The sequence below is a fragment of the Centruroides vittatus genome, unplaced genomic scaffold, assembly GCF_030686945.1.
Source record: "Centruroides vittatus isolate TY-2023 unplaced genomic scaffold, ASM3068694v2 contig_2460, whole genome shotgun sequence".
Lineage (NCBI taxonomy): Eukaryota > Metazoa > Arthropoda > Arachnida > Scorpiones > Buthidae > Centruroides > Centruroides vittatus.
In genome coordinates, this window is record NW_027121555.1 from 251,363 (window position 1) to 274,040 (window position 22,678).

The following is a 22,678-nucleotide window of genomic DNA, read 5'->3' on the forward strand; positions in this document are numbered from 1 at the left end:
TCTCGCAATTCCTGGTATATATACATATACAAAATATATGTTTTAGAACATGTATTTCTGCATCTAAAGCAGTAACAGTTTGATAAATCATAAAAATTGTTATCGATTGTTACTATCTTTTTATTTAATCTTAACTGAATGAAGAACTTTTTTATGTTAAAGGCTAAGATTTGAAAACATATAACAGTTGATATACGAGTATTCTAAGATTATATTGTACCATTCAGGGTTTTTCCAGTTATTAATATCACTAATATCTAGAAACAGAGAAATTTCAAAAACATTTTGTATCAATTGTACACAGAGTAGTTTGCTCATGTCAGTTTTCTCCATAAAGGGACCTATTGAAAATCCATAACTATTGAATATATTTGATATTTGATCTACCCAGTTTTTTCTCTGAGCATCATTACACATTTTTTGGGTATAATATTCTTAGTAGTTTAGCTGGTAATATTTCACCATATCTTATCTTAGAAAAAAATTTAATAAGTCTTTTTATGAAAAATGGGCACAGTTTGAATCTGTTTAATTCTAATCTAAAAGCACTTCCAGGAGTATTGTATTCTAACGAGAAAATTTTGAAAATAAATTTATCTTGAATTATTTGTTATTGAGATAAAAAGACATGTATTTCTTAGAAAGACTGGTTACAGACGATTTACTAGGGTTGATTTTTAATTTTAGTTCTTCACAATACTCATTCAAAGCATGCATCGTTCTACATAAAGCAGCAGCTGTCAGGGCAATAATCACTATGTCGTCTGCATAGGATATTAAATGTATTACTTGCTTCTCAAATAGAAAACCACCATCTTCTCTGTTAAAAGTCATTAAAATCAAACACACAGAAATTAAACAGATGTGGTGACCAGAGATCACATTGTAATAGGCCTTGGTCAATATTGAAAGCCAGCCATTGAAAATTATCTTGCTTGATCACCACTTCATAGTAGCCAAATAATAATTCTATTATTTTTATAAGATCATCTTCTGTCTGATATTTAGCTATTTTCCTTTGTAAATTTGAGATCATAAGCTTTTTTGATATCTGGAAATAAGGAAATACCTTATGCCTTTTTTTACAAAGTTATAGCTGAATTATTGCAATCAGGAGACAAAGAGTCATTTGAGTGCCCCCATCTTTAATAAATGTGAATTGTGAGTAATTTTTATAATTATTCATTTCAGTCCAATCATTAAACCTTGTCAGTAAAACAGAAGTAAACAGTTTATGAAAACCAGAAAGTAGTGCTATTGGTTGATAATTATTTGGATGTTTTTCTCTCTCCTTTTTTAAATAACATGAAGCGTGCAATGCCATAAGGTTGTAAATGCCATTTTTCTCAAAATACATTTTATTGAAGAAATGAATTTTAAATGCAATGTTTTTTCCTACAAAAAAATATTGTGGCGATAGTGGTGCTCTAAGTGGTATATTGTGAAGATGAATTTATGTGCAAGCCATAACATTTTAAGTGCCAAAGTGCAAGCCACATGACTTTTGGCACGTAAAATGTTATGGTTTACATTTACATCATTTTGTTATTTCAATTTGTAACGCAGTTTTTTACACAGAACCGGATAACTGAATGCCAGTTTATTAATAGTTAACCCGTATCACCTTATTATTTGATATTTCAAAATGATATTCGGACTTCCATTAATCTTTCAAATTTGAAGTTTTTAAATACATTTTAACTTTTATTACACTAAATTAATACCTTATTGTTTATATTTTCCTTTATTTATCATAATTATATTACAATTGATAAAGATTACAGCCCAGTTCAAGTACCAAAACTGTGGGCCCAACTTTGTTGAAGCCAGGAAGCAGTCACTAATAGATTATTGCCAGTTTTTAATATTAAAAAACTGATATTGAATTTGTAAATTGTGTTTAATAATTTAAATGTAAGTTTTTGGTATTCAAAACTGTTTTTCAGCTGTAGAAACATTAATTTTATGATTGCAATTGTTTTTGGCATTTACAACTTTATGCACTTGCACAATTTTGGCATTTACAACATTATGGCTCTAACTCTGTTTTTAAACTTTTTTTGTTTCCTTACCATCACACTTAGGTGTTTGAAATTAAACCAAATGTTTTATTCCAAAGTGTAAATTGTTAAAATAATTTTTATAGCATTTGATTAAAGTTTGTTCATTAGAAAAAGTGTTTTTTCTCTCTCCTGAAAAGTTTGTTTTTGGCATTTACAACATTATGGCATTGCACGCTTCAATTATAAAGAATGACATTATTCCAATCATTTGGAATCTTACACAGATTGTATAGATCATTAAATTGTCTAGCTAAATATTTAATAATATTCATCAGTAAATTTTTTATTATGAAATTAGGAATAGAATCGTAGCCTGGGGCTGTCTTTTCCTTTAATTTTTTAATATTGAAATATAAATTGTCTATGTTGAATACTTCTTCATGTGGTTTATTCATTAATTGGATATTTTCATAATAATAATTCTGTTTTTACATAAATAGTTTAAAATTTTTTTAAAATATTAATATCCAGTGGTGATATTAGAAATATTTAACAAAGGGTTCACTAGCAGAAAATTTTTCCCTAACAATCACCGACAAACAAAATGGAAGTTTTGGCTAGAAATAAATACAATACCTTTTCTTGTGATATATCTAATAATCAGTGGCGTATTCGGAACGTAAGGGGCCCTGGGCGAAGACCAGGTAACAATAGTATATTAGTGCTGTCGACCTTTTTTTTTTTTAGGGCAGAGAAATTTTTCACCCCGAATGGCACTGCTGATAATAGCAGATGTCATCATCTCTCGAAATACAATATCCTTTTTATTTTGCTGTCCATAGCCCAACACGTGTTCCACAGCCATCTTGTATTATCTCACGCGTGTGAGATTGTGGGATCTCTCTTATGACTGGATCTAGTTTCAAGAACTCTCTTGAATCGATTGCAATTAAACCTCGTTTCAGTCGAGAGAGATCGCACCAAGGCATAGTTCCCTACCTTGCTCACAATCTAGATTGAAATGCTCGGTGCAAACGGGGTATAAGGTTCTAGTTTAGTAGTGTTACAGAGCATAATACATATATTTTAATATATTTTTTAAAAGAAACAAAACCACTGAGAAATGTTACGTGTGTTTAACAAGGTTCAAGAAACTGAAAATTTTACCAACGGGTTCGGCCTAACCTGTGCGAACCTGCTGAATATCACCACTGTTAATACCTACTGTCAAATGGAACCAGCAATTTTTCGATAGTTTTTGAAAATGGCCTACAAAAACCATTTATGGTGTTCCAGAATAATTTCGTATCTTTTGATTTAATTAACAAATCATTTACTTCAGAAAAATATTTTTTTCTTTTTTGCTTTTATATAGTTTCTGTAAATTCTCTTATTTTTTAGATATTTTTCCAATGATTGTTCTGAGTTTATTTTCCTAAATTGTTGCAAACTCTTCTGTTTCTTCATTTTGTAATAGTAACATTATCATCACACCATCTTTGTTTGAATTTTGGTATAATATACTTTTTACACCTCCTAAACCAATAAGATTCTAACATCAACATTAGATTATTATAATTATTTATCAGTTCTTTATTCTCTTCCTGTAATATTATACCATTAGCATTATTTTCAATTTCTCTTAATTTATTAAATTAAATTATTATTTATGTTGTTTTGTTTATTAAATTTTCAACCTTTATCCTTAATTCTTGATTTTATGTAGATATCTGGGATTTATTTACTCTTTCTGTACCTCCTCTTAATTTCAATTGTAATAGAAAATGATCTAAATGATCTAAGTTTAGTACATTCATCGCTAGACACTGATCTATAATAAATTCAGAGAACATGATATAGATTTACTCATGTGTGCTACAAAAGTATATTCGGCAGGAAAAATCACCACTGAACCTACCATTTAAAATCAATAGTTCATTTTATTGAACAAAGTCCAGAAGGCAATACCGTGAAAAACTTTGACTTGAAAAATTCAAGTTAGAGACATTAAATCCCTATGCTATTCCATTGAAATTTACCAATTGCTTTGTTTTCTTCGAGTTAATGACATTTGAGTTACAGAAGTTTTACTGTACACATTAAAAGAAAAATGTTCTATATCACTACCATAAACAAATAATGTCATTTAAAAATTAATTTGATTTACAACATGAAAATTTCAAAACAACTTTTAAACAATGTATAAAAATAAATAAAAGCAATGGGATCAGTTATTTATAAATTTTAAAAAATTAAAAAGTCTAAAAAATCGGAGAAAGAACGAACAGTTTCTACGGAGGAATACGAATTATTACCTGGCAATCCTTTAGAAGAAATCAAGAAAAAACTAAGTAAGTTGATAAAAATACATAAACAAGAACTTTCGATTCAAGAATGTAAGAAAATAGGAGATTTTAGTAATGTACGAACCCCTCAACTCAGCATCAGACTTAAAACTCACAAAGTAGGTTGGCATTATAGACCATTGGTTGATTTCAGGCATAATGTAACGTATAACTTAGAACATTATATTAAAGATTATTTATAATGTATACCACATTCTAAATATAGTGTTAACAATACTGATCAATTAATCTCAAGACTATCATATGGCCAAATTAAGGATTCTTTCAGATTGCTTAGTTTAGACGTGAAGTCGATGTACACTTCAATACATCGGGATTTTATTGTAGAAAATTTCAGCAGATTTAATTTACCAGACTACATTTTGGATTTTATGAATTGTACCTTTAAAAATAACTATTTTGCAGTTTCAACAGAGTACTATCACCAGAAGGATGGAATAGCAATGAGATCGGTTGTGGGCTCAAAGTTGGCCGAAATTTGTACAATCTCAATTGATGAAAAAATCTTCCAATTCAAAGGTATAGTCTTCTATGCGAGGTATGTAGATGACATACTAATTTTATATGATTCTGATATTACTACAGCACGGAACATTGAAAGTTATGCAAATACTTTGAACAACAACGTCAAATTTACTTACGAAGATGTGACACATAATGAGATTAAATACTTGGATGTCATAATAATGAGACAGAAAGAAAAAGTATTGTTCCGTATGTATGAAAAGACATGTAATATCAATAAAGTAATCAACTACAGATCATACTGTCCTGAAAAAATTAAACAAAATGTATTTCTTATGGAATTGCAGAAAATATATAATAGAACATCTTTACAAAAATATATAGATATTGAGGTTAAAGATGTTTTTAAGAAATTTTTGTTAAACGATTATCCACGACAACTCATATATAAATGGCAGGACCTTTACGTTAATAATAGATATAATGTTAAAAATAGAAAAACTGATAATGTATTTAATAAAATTCCTTATGTTAAAAAACTGCATGAAAAATATAAATATTTCTTAGATAACCACCCAGTAAATCTGATAGGAAAACAAAGTAATAGATTTAGTAAAAGTATTTATTTAATTAATAAAGGAAACACTCTGATTAAGAAGAATCCTTTGGATGTGGCCAGAGTTATTTATAAACTACAATGCACATGTACAGATAAGAAGGTTTACATCAGCGAGACAGAAGAAAACTCGGAATAAGATTGAAAGAGCACGAAGCAGCAATGACTGAAAAGAATAGAATCCCCCTGGTATCAACATTGTTGTAATAAAACTTGTACTATTGACTGTAATAACATAAAAATATTGTATAAAATAAAAAATATACTTATAAGACATATTGTGGAACACTATTGTATTAATAATTATGCAAACACCATTAATTTCAATATGGGAGTCAGCATAGATGCATGCTGGGATATGTTAATAGAATATAAGAGCACAGATAATGTTAAACAAAATGACCACTGATGAGGCTGTAAAGTGAAATGCATATAGTGAAAAGGTTTAATAAAGTAAGAGGTGATTGTTAACTTCAATTCTATCCACTTGTGTGTTTTGAGTTTCTTCAAAGTCGGGAAAAACTGAGTAATTTTAACTCGCTAGTCTAAAGAACTTTAAGTAATTTTTACTTTTTAATTTTTTAAAACTTTTAAACAGTTTTTTAAAACATTAAATCAATTGAAAATTAAAACAATTTTAATTTTAATTTTATTTTTTGTTTTGGTGTAAAGATCAGAATTTTAATTATTACAGTGGGTGATTGGTTAACAAACATAATCTGTTCCAAGACTGTTCACTATCCGAATTGTTTGTTAACCAATTATCAATTTACCTAGTTTTTTATGGGAATATGATTAATTCGTTCTGGAGACCCCAAAAAATAAAAAATATACACTTTCTTACTACATTTATTTATATGTAATAATAAAAATACATATATACACAGTCTTGCATTTTTATTACTTTTATTTTTTCCATTTGTGGGAATTAAAGAATCTGTCTAATGTCGATTGCTTTTCTCTCCAGAATTTTTTGGAATTAATTAATAGCATTGTCATTGTAAAGATTCCTAAGCTTATTAATCTGAACCTCATTTGGATGCCATTCTAAGACTGTTGTTCTGACATCCTCTCACTTCTTCAAAAGATGTTTAATAGCAGATATCGGCATTAATTCTCTTTTTCAGAAGAAAACATATCTTGCCAAGTTTCTTGGTGTGCAAAACTTAACAAGTGCCTGCCTGACAGTCTCATGAATACTATAAAAGAATTCTTTGTCGGAAAAATAAAAGGCTGGAATCACAAGGGTGAGTTTCAAAGTTTGGAGGAATACTATCCAATCAGTATATATCGGGTTGAGCATCGATGTCAATGTTTCCCATGCTCTGAAAAGTTTTGAATTGTTGCCTGAAGACAAGGGAAGACCAATTGGTATTCATTATTTTATGTCGTTCCTTCTTGTGTTTGTTCTGTGAGGTGTTCGTTGTCCAAACATAAAAATCTTTCGTGAAAGTGTTTGTTATCTGATAACCCACCATATTTTATTATTTTTAAATTTAATAATTTTCAGGTCTAATTTATTTAATATTAAATTAGCTTTTATAATTGTTTTTAATAATTTTTAATTTCGTCTGCATGTTTTGAACAACTTAATTACAATTTTTTAATTAATTGCAATGCTTTTCTTTTGCAACATTACTTGTTTCAGTTGTTTTGCACAAAAGATAATCAAATTTAAGTTTATTTTAATTTTTTTAGTAATTTCATTAATTTTTGTTTTAAGAATTTGCCTGCTTAAAAAAAATTTTTTTTTAAATTTAATTATAAATGAGTTAACATTGAACTAGCAGGCTACTAAGTTTTGTACAAAACCAAAAGCAAAATTAATTTAACATTCACTAAAAAGTATTAATTTTAAAAATAAATTATTAATTTAGTAACATGTTTTAGAAAATATTTTATTTCTGTTTAAATCAAATTTTTAAATTAAATGCAATGGAGAGCAAAATTAATGAATATGAGACAATAAAATAAAAATCTGTAGAATGTAAACAATGTTCTAGAGTTCATACAAATGACTATTACTTCATAAATTATCAATATTTTCCTTCCAGTTGCCATGCATATATTTTTTTTTTTTTTTTAATTTTCTCACCTCACATGCTTTCTGCTCTCATATTCTGTGGCAGCCGTATTGGATTTGTTGTCATAATAAAGTTTGACATCTCAGACTTTTTAGTGTTTTATTTTTATTATTATTATTATTACTAAATAAGTTCTTATTACTATTTAACAAGATAAAACAAGTACAAAATACAAAAAAAATAAATGAGGCTGCCCAGTGGACAACTAGACAACAGTTAATTTTGAATCCTGGCAAAGCATTTTATAATAGAAACTACCAATACATAAACTAATCATTATTACAGCTTGTGTGTTAAACCTTCAGCTATTTCAAACTAAATAAACTTCAGTTCTTCATAGAAAACATTACATAATCCAAGTTATCTCAACTTCACCTAAAAACAGATTTTAATTTACTATTTCAACTGTATCTGAAACAGAAACAGCTGCTTTAAATGAAGATAAAAATATTAATATGAATGTACAGAATGATTAGCAAATCACTTTATTTTTCACAACTCTTCAGCATTTTTTCAAAAAACATGCTGCATGCTAATGTACAACATTGACTCACTAGCTTTATTTTTACTCGTTCTACCTATTAATGATATTATTGTTAAACCTATTAATTCATAAAAAACTGTTTTAAACTTATCATTCCTTTATTAATTTAAAAGCATGAATTTAAAAACTTTTACCAAATGTTACAGTGAGGATGTAAAAGGTCAGAAAAACCTGGTTTTCTGAATTTTTCCTTGGCTGTGAATCTGAATACCTGATTTAACATGGATAAAGAAAACGATTCTAATATATTAATGTTTTTTAAGTTTGGTTTTTGAATAACCTAAATTTGCAATAGCAAATTTTGGGTTGATTAATGAAATCGCTTTCAGATTAAAGCAACATAGAACATTGCATAGAAATAAACATTTTCCCCCTTCATTTTTAATTAAAAAAAACATTCAAACTTTTCCAGTTGAACTCCAACTCACATTTCAAATATTTATAATATTAGTTTATAAAATACCTTATATACAGTATATTGATACACTACTTCAACAAAATATATGTAGATTTATATGATCACTTACCTTCCTCCTCCATTGCTTCCTCCTGAGTTGTCTGACCATTACCATCTTGAATATCGCCATTAACATAATTATCACGTCCACCACTATCATTCTGTGACTGTCCATTTTCATCTAAAAATATTTTTTTTTTATTAATTAGACCATAATCAAAATAACAGCTCCTGTATGTTGCTAAACAGACCATAATCAAAACAGCTCCTGTATGTTGCTGTAAGAAATTCACAAATTTCTTATAGCAACATACAGGAGCTCCACTACTTACAAACAATTTGACTGTACATTTAAAACTTAAATTTAGGGCAGATTGTGAAGTTCTCTTTCCACTTGTGAGATGGCATTGAAGGCTGATAATAAATCATAAATTTTTAATAAATAATGTAGGCTTATTTCTATCATGTATCATCATTTTTTTGTTTTTGTGCAAATTCCGAGGTTCCACTGCTGCTTACAAGGTGGCATCAAAGTCATTAATGCTGGAGAACAGCGCTTGTTGCTACTGTTTGCAATTTTTATAAATTTTTAAGATTAGTGCTTCAAATTAGTTTTAAGATTATAAAACTAAGTGCATTAGGTGAAAGAAACTGCATTTGAAACACCTGCTACTAAGCAGTAATGAGCAGATAAACAAGAATAACACATTCTATTATGTATATTAAAGGATCAAACACTAATGATACATGGTTATTCTATGAACAAATTTACTTTCTAGATTAGTTTGACTTACGACAAAACCTCGGGAATCTAACCAGTTAGTAAGTAGAGGAGCACCTGAATATACAATGCTCAAAATTTCTTAAATTGTTCTTTATAAAGCTTTATATCAGTATTTCAACCATTGATATAACAAAAATAAAGTATAGAAAGCAATTCAAAACAGTAACAACTTTATAATAGTATCATCCTTCTAAATAACTGCAATCATAATGCATGCAATTTCAGAGAGGGGGGAAAAAAGTCTCACAGATGCATTAATGACTTCAATGTAAGTCTATTTGACATATTCAACCATAAATTATGTAAGAGATAATTAAGATATTTCTTCAAGGGGCAGTTGCATAAGTTTTAATCTCAAGTTTAGATGCATTTTAATCTACATAATTATTCACAAGTGTAAATTTTTTGGATAAACTGCCAACTAAGTTAACTGACCAATTTTGGGTGATTATAATTGATTTTGTAACTTAGTGAAGAAAGAAGATGGCTGGCCAGTTCCAATTCCAATGTGGATAACCTTTATTTAGATTATTTAAACAAAATGTATCTTGCTATTGACAAAATATTTTTAAAAATAGTGTAATGTTAAATAACTATTATAATTTTCAAGTTACAAGTCAGAGTTAAATGAAGTGTACTTTATCTATATATATAAAAATGAATGTATGTCTGTGTGTGTGTGTGTGTGTGTGTGTGTGTGTTTGTCCTTCATGCACTACCACACCATTTATCCGATTGCCACGAAACTTTGGGAAGTTGTTTAATACACTCCCGCGAAGGTTTCTGGCACATGTAAAGACCACCATTTCCCCCCTTTCAAAAATATATTTATATATGGATTAAGGCTTTTATGTCCAACAGATGGCGCTAACTTCCGACGACCTAAGTTTGCTTTTCTGTGAGGCATTATGCTTCTCTGTGAGAATTAACTAAAGCAGATCATTTTCTATCTATCTATATAAATAAAATATAACGTTTGTTTGTTCCTACCGATTCCTTTGAAATTTTGACACAACGTTGCATTCAAATACACACGTGTTTTTATATAATATACATGTCGAAATCCCCCCTGGGGGGTGAGATGGACAGGATCATGGCTTACTGTGAAGAACTTGGCTTCTGTTATACTATTTTAGATGCGGTTTTTTGGGTTTTTAATTGCGTTTTAATAGGGTACGTCAATAGAATATACACTAAAAAGGAATTTTTCGATATTCCCCAGCAGGGAGAGGGACGGGATTAAGGCTTACTGTGAAGAACTCAGCTTCTATTTATACTATTTTACATGTGGTTTTTTGCATTTTAATTGCGTTTTAATACGGTACGTCAACAGAATATACACTAAAAAGGAATTTTTCGATATTCCCCAGCGGGGAGAGGGACAGGATTAAGGCTTACTGTGAAGAACTCTGCTTTTATTATACTATTTTAAACGCGTTTTTGATTGTGTTTTAATAGGGTATGTCAAGAGAATGTACTGTACAGTTTCAGTTCAGTTCAGTTTTATTAAAAGGTACAAATTAATGTACATCCTGGCTCCGAATGTACTGTACACTAAGAAGGGATTTTTTGAAATTCCCCCCACGGGGAAGTGTTACACATTTATAAAAGATACATTTTGAGCCACAACAACGCGTGGCCGGGTCAGCTAGTACTATATAAATTATTTCTCAGTGTCAAACTTGGTACTTTAATTATTATACAGCACCAAGCCTGCCTCCTATTTTGCACCTCCCACAAGGAGCAACTTAAATATTTGGAACAGTTGGAAATTTACAAAGCAGTTAAGAAAAAAAATTCAGCGATCAACTTTAAAGATGCTAACTCTTCCCCATGACATGGAAGATGTTCTATGATTTTTAGTTTTACAATGCTCTCCTATATCACCCAGTGTGTCATGCAGTTGGCAACAATCAATTTTAAGAACTCACTGTATTCAAACAGTTTGTTTTATCACATGTATCCAAGTTTTCAAAGGTAACTTTGACAATGACCATTTACCATGGGAGAAAGCATTTTCTTGTGTCATTTATTAACAATATCTGCTAGATTTTTTGGTGCTTAATTTATTATCGCTATTATCTACTAATATACATTTTTCATCTATACTCCAATCCATTCTATGTTTACTCATTTTACACTCCTCCACCTTGTTTACCATTGCTCTTGATAATATGAGAGTGCAGTGAAAATTTTTCAGCTAACTGATGACTATGTTGAATCAAAGTAACTCATGCAGTAAAAGCAGTTTAGTATTTAGTGAAAAGGTTAAATTTATTCCATGGTTAGTCTAAATGGTAAGTCAATCCTAAATGTTAGAAACCTAATTATTTTCAACATAAGCGTTTTCAAAGATCTCAATAAGTACACCTTATATACTTTTCCAGCAATATTTTAATTAAAACAAATGTTTTTGACCCCATTCAGGGGTCTGCCTCAGGTTAAAAACATATAAATTACAAATTAAAGAAAAAAGAAACTGAGTTCTAACAGCATATTTCAAATTTACATTAGTTTTTTAATCTGCTCTATCTCCTTCATTACATCTATAGCAGAAGCTCATGGCTACAGCAAAAATCTGATTGCTAAGTTAGCTAAAAACACAGAGAACAGCATTAATATGTAACAGCTTAGTAATAATTTGCAGTGTTCAGAGGATTTACCTCAGAAATTTATAGTGATGGACTATGACCCAAGGCTTACTTCTACATATAAAACATTAGTAAAACATACGAATACTAGAATAGCTTATAGACATAATCCAACTATATTTAAGCTACTAGCTAATAGTAAGGATTCTATACATTGAAAATTAGCTCCTAGAGTATACATGATACTAGTGTGGGATGATAGATTTGGTAGAAGGTTAACATACACAGGCACAACTAAAAGATTGTAAACCCAAAAGCTCAAGAAACAAACATGATGTTCATACAAATAGTCTATCTACAGTACTTGCCCAATTTGCTACAGAATGGGGATGACGGCATGTTGGGACCAAGCTAAACTATTAAGAAAGGTGTTTGACATCAACAAATTAAAATCAATGGAAGTGTCTGAGATTTTCCAAGTTTCTAGAAAGAGTTCATGCATTAATTTCAAGAAGAAGAAAGCATTATCCAAAGCTTGGCAGTCTCTACTTGATAACCCGATGAGGCAAGAGAACGACATATTAACCAGCATTAAGTCTAGCCTAACATGTGTAATTTATTTTATTTTAATTTGTGTGTTAATTTATATTTCATTTTAATGCATAAATTATTTGTTTGTCAAATTTTGAAATATGTAAGTTGTTAGTTTTCAAATGTTGTAAATTTGAAATAAGCTCTTAAAACTCAGTTTCTTTTTTCTTTAATTTGTAATTTATGTTTTTAACCTGAGACAGACCTCTGAATGGGGTCAAAATGTAGAGTAATGTATATAAGAGTTATTGGTATATTGATTTCCAGTTTTCTGAAAGTGTTTTTCTGAAAAAAGATCTTGATATAACAAATCCTTAAATAAGGTTCTCATAAATGTTTTTCTACAGTACTTATAATAGAAGATAAGATGTATTAATCATAATAAAAAAGATCCATTTTATGAAAACAACTTTTCTGCCTATCATCAGGAAACAGAGATTTTGATTTATCACAAATAAAGAAGAACACAGATAATATCTATTTTTTTTATGACCAAATCCAAATTTTCAATGCTTCACTATATATTAAAATTATTTCAATTGTTATAGATATCATTAATTAATATGAATTTTGAATATTTATTTGGACAAATGTTATAAAAAAAAAATATATATCAAAAATGCAAAACAATGATTAATCACCACAATCTTATTTAAAAATTGTTCTAGTTCATATATATTTTTAATATGATTATCATCATATTTATATTATAAAACAACAATACAATCCACTTATTGCAAACACAGACATTGTTAGCAGTCATCTAATTGTTATTAAAATTAGTCCATCCCAAACATAATTTGAAACATTTATTGGGTTGTTCGGAAAGTAATTTCGTTTTTTTATTACTAGAAGAATTTGATGTATTTTTACCAGCCAATTTTATTTTAAACCACATTTTCATTATATACTTCGACAGCTGACATTTTAAGGCTTATTTGTAAAAAATTTTGTTTGATTCTGTACAATTGTTTTTTTTTTTTGGGCGACCCATCAAATATGTAAAATCGAAAGCATCATTTTCGGCATATTTTGCTTTTTTATAACTAAAAAATCAAAATGCTGTTCAAACAAGAAAAAAATTGTGGCACATGTTTGAAGATGATGTGTTGAGACTGTGCCAAAACTGGTTTACAAAATTGCATTCTGGCAATTTTAATATCGAAGATACACCACATTCTGGATGGCCATTTGAAGCCACTGAAAACAAAATAAAGGTACCGATTGAATCAATCTGCCGTATAACAACACGTGAAATCACTAAGAGATTAAATCTGTCAAATTGAACCGTTTATTATTACTTAAAACAAATTGGTTTTGTTTCAAAGCTTGATATATGGGTTCCACATGTTATTAAAGAGAGATGCTCTCTATGGTGAGATTTTAAAGAAATTTTTTTCTGAGCTTTTACCAGACAATTTAACAATTGATTCGAAAGCGTACTGCCATCGAGTAAACAAACTGAGTAATATCATCAAACAGAAAAGGCTAGAATTGATCAACAAACAAAGTGTAGTGTTTTACCATGATAATGCCAAATTTCACACAAGTTTCGTAACTCGTCAGAAACTGTTATAGCTTAGATGGGATGTGTTATCATACCAATCATATTCGCCAGATCGGGCACACTCGGATTATTACTTGTTCCAGTCTATACAAATTTTTTTTTTACTGTAAGACATTTACTTGAAATGGCAATGTCAAAAATCACTTGGATTAGTTTTTTGTAAACAACGATCAAAATTTTTATGAATGTGAAATCATGTTACTACCAGAAACAATGACAAGGTATTTGACCAAAATGGTCAATATATAAGTCAATAAAATATTTATTTATTATAAAAATATTGTGTTTATTTTTCTGTGGAAAAACGAAATTACTTTCCAAACAACCCAATATAAGGCTTTCACTTATTATAATCAGAATTTTGATTATAGTTATCATCATCACCAGGTAAAAAACATTTTAAAGCTGTCTTTCTTATCAACATCAGCATTTGGCTGATTTACTTCAATCATGAAGAGAATGAATTATAATTAAATGAAAATAATAATAATAAAAATGTTCATAACTGATAAAATTCCACAAAGACTGAAGTGTGCCTCAACAGATCTTCATTTGTAAACTACTGCTGGAGTATGTGTTGTTATCCTCCCTATAGTCAACTTCCATCTGAACTGCCCACAATCATTCATATAGTGAAATTACAAAAAATTAAAGAAACTTTTTTATAACAGGGCTTTATCACACTTAAATTAGGGAGGATAACTTCAACTCCAACTGCAGGAATAGCCTACAGTTAAAGATCTGTTGTGATGTATAAGTTTCAGTCTTTGTAGAATTTTTTTTTTATCAATTGTGAATACATTTATTATTCTTTAAAATATTTGTTTTAAAAATTATGAAATGTGACAAAGCTGTTACAAAAATTTTTTTTGCAATTTTACTTTGTGTTTATAACACTTCCTTTTAATGACAGAATTGATAAAACCAGAATTTCTACTAATTGTAACCTTATTTATTATTTTCCATTTAATGTTATTGGCCAGTAGCTGCTATCAGCAGAGGCAAAGTTCCAAAGTAATCATAATAAACAACAGATTTCTACCTTGTATCATTACAACATACAAGACATTATTAATATATATAAAAATTGCCATTATTTACTCTTCATACTTGAATTTTGTAATTTTTAAATGTTCTGTATGTTTTTTAAATGTTATGTTTTTAAATGTTTGTTCCTTTAGTAAAAATCTCTTGTTCAAATGTTATATTCTATTTTTCAATATATTCTATGCATCACAGTTTAGATTTTTATATTTATAACAAAATTATTTTATTCAATGTAATCATCATAGAAGGTATATACAGTCAACTCCACATAAGTTGACACCCGGACAACTCGACACCGTAGGTTAATCAGTCAGCTTTCTGTGGTCCCGGCCAACTTACATAGGCAATAATGTTATAAATGTTAAAAAACTTGGTTTACTTGACATCGTTTAACTTGTCACCACTGGATAAATCAACATTCTTTTTCTGTTTCACACTTTTTAGACGTCTGATAAGTCGACTTCCCCCCTGAAAAATGAGTTCACACCACACAGCTTAGTGTATGGTGTGAACTCATTTTTCAGGGGGAGCCAACTTATCAAAATTCTAAAAAGTGTGAAACAGAAAAAGTATGTTGATTTATCCAGTGGTGACGAGTTAAACGATGTCGAGTAAACCAAGTTTTTTACGGTTAATAACAGTAATGCCTATGTAAGTTGGCCGGGACCACAAAAAACTGACTACATAACCGACGAGTGTCGAGTTATCTGGGTGTTGACTGTATTTCAATATTAAGAAACTTTTTGATCCTCTCTAACTGTATATTAAATATTTTAGTTTAGATAGTTAAATTATCTGATAAAAATGTAATCATTTGAAATTTTCCTAACTTTTTATTCCTTTATTAATAATACAATATCTTAAATTCCAGTGTGTTATTTTTCTCCCTTAAACTTATTATTTTGTATAGTTTATTTAAATTTGTACAGTAGCAGATCCAGAAGAACACAAAGTGGAAACTAACTCAAAATTTAAAACTATTTGAATAATTAATAACGACCTTTTATTAGCATGCGCATGACAAATGAATTGTGGATGGTCCAATAAAGTTTATTTGCTGTTAACAATGTTTTGAAGTATGAACAAACAATTGTGTGCGTGCGTGTGTGCAATGGGAAGGGCTAAAACTCCAGTAACACCTTAGATCCACTCCTGGATTTGAAGTTTATCATAAACAAAAATTGGTCTTAAAATTTCCATACAGGAAGAACATTTATTTCCACTATCATAACTACATACTTTTGACAACAGCAATTCTCAAAACAGAATTGAAAATTATGAATACTAAAGGTTTACTAGTCAAATTTCTATTGTTAATTATATTTTCAATTCTTGCTTATTATATTGTCAAATTGTCAGACACTCGTAATAAATATTAACTGCTAACCTTTGTGAAACCAGTCAAATTACTTTGTAATTACATCTGACAACAAAGTTCACAGCTTCAATACAGCCATCACAAACATTGTATGTATTCATTTGACAGTTCTAATCTTTCATCTGACAACTGGCTTCTCTAAATTTTTATAATTTGCCAATATAATTTACATGATTAGCATCAGCAATTCATAATTTGGAAAATAAGTAATTTGTCAGTATTTTTTTCAAAATCAATGATCAAATTCAAACTTTGTTATATTACATCAATGTTTCTGAGAGTGATGACACACTTGGTATATTTAAAATAATTACTATTATGTAAACATAAATTCATCATCAGTTGTAGGCAATTTAAATTGTCAATATTAGAAAAAGCAAGTACTGAAAGCTGGCAATGTGAATCATTTCACAACAATTGTCATTACATATCTTTTATAATATGACAATACAACTTACAAGGTAAGTCTATAATTATCTGGAATATATTTATAACATTTATTAAAACACTAATAGAGATTTATCTTTATATTATTTTTCGTCGCATTACCATTACAGAAAAAACTGTCCTAAACCTATGGACAACACTGTGTATCATAAAAATAAATAAAACTGCAAAATTATCATGAAAATCTGGTATTAGTCTCTCTTTCCCCCATTTTTCTCTATGTATTGTTGGCACTAAAAAAGTTTCTTCAAATTTAAGAAGTTACTTGAATTTCACTAATTGTTTTGTTACAAGCATAAGGAAATCATGCGTTACGAGTTTTATGAAATGGTAATTTGTCATTTACATTAAAACAAAGTATGAAAGAATAAAATTCTAAAAAGTTGTGTTTATGTCACTCATAAATTTTATCAAGTAATTTAAATTAGATGATTATTCTCCAAAATATTTTCATGGAGAAAAACTTCCAATGTTGTTAGTGGAAGAAAATATGTTATAGAAAATTATTTTTTATTTTTTTTACAGCTGTATTTTCAATCAAAAATTTCAAACTATATCAATCTGTTGGCGATATGAAAAATAATTTGTAGTTAAAAATATAAAACCATTAAAACAGTTCAACTTAAATTAACTAACTACTAGTGATGGGATGATTAATCAGAATCAGGAAAAATCAGGCATTTTCCAGGAATCAGAATCAAGCAAATTGCGTCGTGATTTCCGATTCTTCCACATTTAATAAAGAAAATTAATTTGTTTCAGTTGAAGATTAAAAAATATTTGAAATTACAATATTAACAATTAAGTATTAGTTTACTGGAATCTTTCATGTTAACAAAGCAAAGAGTACATGACATCCCATAAATGAAGTGATGTCTGTCATACTGGACTTTCTTTTGTGTAGTCAGAGCCATGAGAGATTGCACTTGGTCGGTACTATTTGTCCCCATCTTAGGGGAGATAGGGTGACTTTAGGGGTTGCCATCTGGCCAGCATTGGGATAGCTCAGCCATCAATCTGTATTCTGTATTATATATTAAAAGCAAAATGTTCAATCACATACAAATAATGTAAATTTAAAAATTAATTTGTTTTAATTTTAATTTATTTCGGTTTTGCATAAAGGCCAAGATTTTAATTATTATTTTATTATTTTTAATAATCTTTATTTACTTAATTTTGCATTAATTTCGCCTGCATGTTTTGAACCCTTAATTACAATTTTTAATTAATTGCAACTCTCTTCTTTTGCGACATAACTATAGAAATTGTTTTAGTGTTGTTTTGCACAAAAGACAATCAAATTTAAATTTTAGTAATTTCATTAATTATTGTTTTATAAATTTACCTGCTTTTTAAAATTGTAATTATAAGCAAGTTAACATAGATCGAACTATCAGGCTAACTAGTTTCAAATCAAGGCCGGCGGTCAGTGAAACAGTTTAAAATATAAACAAAATTATATTTTTAATTGGAAAAATATTACATAAAACTATTTATAATATAAAGTACGTTTACTTATAATGATAAAACGACTCTCTCATTATAATTAGGAAAGTTTGTGTTATGATTCACAGACGATGCCAAGATTCGAAGCCATTCAATGTATATGAAGTACTAAAATACAGTATCCAAAAAGGGTCAAAACATGCAAAAATTGATATGTTGAGACAAATTTCAAAAAAATGTCATTGATAAATTGTTTGGCAATGTCTAAACATTAAAAACCAAATCAAAAATCTTCCTCCTCCTTCAGTAAAGTATTTGTAAAAAGTGAAATATTAGATGAACTTAAAAGAAAAATATTTTCAAACCATATTATATATGAAGCAAAAATTATATTTAATTGCAAAGAACCAGGTTTGAATTTTAAAAATGTTATATTTTTTATAAAAATCACAAAATCACAACTCTAAAACTGGAAGAGGAAAATCATCAATTGTAGACTTAAAACAACAGAATACTAGATGAGTTTTTAATACAATCAACATTATATAAAAAGTAAAAGAAATATAGTATTAAATAAAAAAAAATTTATATATAATACTTAACGTTAACACACTTAAAATTTATAACCTTTTGAAGACTAAATTACTTTAAAAAGATGATAAAGCCAACATTTTGCTACTCTGATAAATTTCATTAATATAATAATAATAGTAAATCATTAATACTATTATTATTCATAAATACTGAGTGAGACAGATATATAATTTTACTTTTGTCCCAAAACACAATTTTGATAATTAATATGGGAAAGAATTATTTAAATAAATTTTTATATTTGCTTGTAATAGTGAATAAAGCAGCTGTGAGAACATTAAAACTTAAAAAAAATTAGTTGTGCTATATTTGTAAATTCATTCCATGCGACGCTCTTTAACGAATTGTAAAAATCTGTCTGTCTACTGCTATTTTATATGTCGAGCAAACATCCCAGACAATCAATATTTATCTAACGGTATAAAAATATTAATTTGATATTGATTTGACAAATTTATCTTAAATACCCAATTCACGATATGGTGATAATTCAATATAAAATGATAAATTCAGATAAGCTTATCTAGTGTAATAATAAACTTAAATAAACAACTTAACAGAAAATAGCAAAAGCATAAGTAACAAATGATAAATGTAATTCTGTATTTATTTTTAATTTTATCTCATATATAAAAATATAATTGCCATGTTTGAATTTAGATTTGATTTTCACAAAAATAAATTTATTTCTCACATTTAGATATATTATTAATTTATAAAATTTAGCTATTATATACATGAAAAAACTCAAAACTCAGATATTCTATTTGCAACAAATTTTATAAATATTAATATCAATAGTGTTATGCATTTAGTCATTAGTAACATTAATAATTATAATTATTAGTCTAACAACATAAGACAACCAACTTACAAAGGATTAACATCACTCAACCTAGCTAAATCTGTAGCTATTAACTTTATTATTATTATTATTTCAATTTTTTGCTAATAAGATGCATTGAAATAATATTGATATCAGATTCAAAATATTTCAAACAGCATGTTATATACTGTTCTCAAGTTATACTCTCGTAATGACAGTCATCCCGTAAATACGTTATATAATAACATAGCATTATCATTCATATTTATTGTAATCATCTCACTAGTTTAACAAATATAGTTGATCACTTCTATTTTTCAACAAAAGCTTAACAAATTGTTGCTAAACATTATAACAGCATCTCAGTTTAACTGCTCTTAAACCAATTCAATAAACATAACAAACATAAAAAAAAAACACACTTTATCAATTAAAGTACATGAATATTAATATAATATAGTTGAATGTATGCTAATAGTATATAGAAGAAATGATTATAAACAATATATGTTATGTACAAGTAATGAATGATTCATTTACATGAAATGAATTCATTCCAAACAACGCGCAGACAGTGAAAAAAAATATGAGTCAGAATACTGAAAAATATCTGTTGAATCTATCGTCGGTGACTTAGAATTCCACAAAAAATCTTGGCAAATGAGAACAAACTTTGAAATGACTACCTATTTTAAAAATTCTACTTTTATGCAGCAAGGAAAAGTTCAATAGTAGCTCCAATTACTGTGAAAAATCAATGGATTTTGATATCATACAGAACAACTATAGATCACATTTTTGGAATTAAATTCACAAAAAAATTGTACTATATGCCAATGATATAGAAAAATTGTCATTATTAATTCATTTCTTATCACCATAACAATACATAACTTTTTAATAATATTGAATTGAAGTAAAAATATAAAAATTATTTTTAATTAATGAGTCACTTTAATTAAATTATGATTTAATATGAATTAAAATAACCCTTTAATTCAAAGTAATTAGAGTTCTAACAGGGTCAGTAATCATATGTTCTTCAGATGCTTCAGATAAAATCCAAATTTATTTTATGAAAAACCATTAGGGTCGTTATTGTATATCTACACCAATAATTTTTAAAGTTAAAAAAGCAATTAAAAAAAAAATACACAAATATTACACTGTAAACTAAATCTTGATTTACTAATAGAGATTTTTAAAAAAAATTTAGATTCTGTCTTTGTATTTACAGAAATTTAAAAACAGACAAAAGGACAACAGCAAAATTTTTCTAATACTTTAATTTTAATATAAGTTTTTATATATAATTACTATTAAACATAAAAGCATATATACAAAAATTAAATTATACAACCGTTAAAGAATTTATCAATATCAAATATATGAATTAAAAATGCAAGTAACTTTATAAAAATTACAAAAAGCCAGATTTTACACTGTTACTACATTTGCAGGATAGTCTGTCTATTAAACATGTTTTTGCAAAAGATAAACATGGCAAGGTACTGCTATTATGATTTGATACTATCAAAGAAGTTCCGTAAGGATCCATTTTTTTGGACAGAGATTGAGTTTAAGACAGGTAGCCATTATTACAAGAGTTTACAGTTTACATAAAATCTACTTATACCCACAATATATTCCATATTATCTTTTTTTTTTGTTAGAAAACAAGAATTAGTTTTTTTGAATGTAGTGTAAAAAACTCAAGTTTAGTTCTAGAACACTGTCTCACAACAGCAATTGAGAATGGAGAAAGATTTGAACAGAATTAGATTTGTCAAAATTCTTCTAAAGTAGGGTTCTTAATCTTTTTGTTCCATGTAATGTTACATTAGTAGTCCTTTTGACTACTAATGTAAATTACCCGTATAATTTGGTTTAAAAGTAGACAGACTGCTTTGTTGTAGCAATATTAATAATTACCAATTAAATAATTTAAAAATGTTTTGAAGAAAAGATCAATGTGGAGCAGGGCTTTGTGTTCAATGTTCAAAGTATTTCACTTTGAACACTGAGGATAAAAAATTTTACTTTTTTAAAATATTGTGTAATCTTCATAATGATTCTCAACATTACAGTTTTTAGATAAACTTTTCTTATTTTTATCATCCCCTCCTTGTCTTCATTACTTCCCATTCAAGGTTTATTGATCTGGCCAAGTCCTCACAAATGAGGACTGCTTATTCTGGCTTTATGGATAAAAATTTTGAAAATGTATTGATGTTTCTAGCTTTGAATTATGTCTACCAGTAAGGAAATTAAATATTTCCCTCCAAAAATTAATAAAAATAAATTGAAATAGGTCTTTAAATACATAATTGGTTAAGGTTAACCTAAATCAAACATTATGATTGATGAGAACAAGCTTCCAAGCTTTACCATGTCATAAGAAATAAATATGCTGCAATGCTCCATCTTTAGGTTAAATCATTGTCCTGAAGATGATCCATTAGAGATAAAACTCACTATTTTGTGGTAAATAGGTGGTCGGTTTTTGCATACTGCCTGCTAAAACAAATCATCTTTAGTATCTACTGCAATATCTGAATCAAATAATCCTAGTTTTACAAATTTATCAAGTGCACTTGTGAAAAATTTGAGTTATGCTAGTAAAAGTAGAAAATGATTTTGTTTCTAACATTTGTAATTGATACTGATGTTTGTAATGTGTTATTTTCTACTGCAGTTGTAAAGTTTAGTGATTTTATCATAAAAAATTTTAGTAAATCTTAAGAGCTTACTTATTAACTGTTCCATTACAACATTGTTTTTCTGTTTTTATACAGTAATATTTTGATATAAAATGTAGGTACAGTATTATTACATATTTTCATTTTACAATATTATATAAAAAACACAA

The 22,678-nt window shown here is 28.0% G+C and overlaps 1 pseudogene; it reads right to left on the reverse strand.

Moving 5' to 3' along the window:
- Positions 1-22,678, reverse strand: part of LOC136971314 (ubiquitin carboxyl-terminal hydrolase 7-like) — a 51,205-nt pseudogene that overhangs the window by 10,018 nt on the left and 18,509 nt on the right.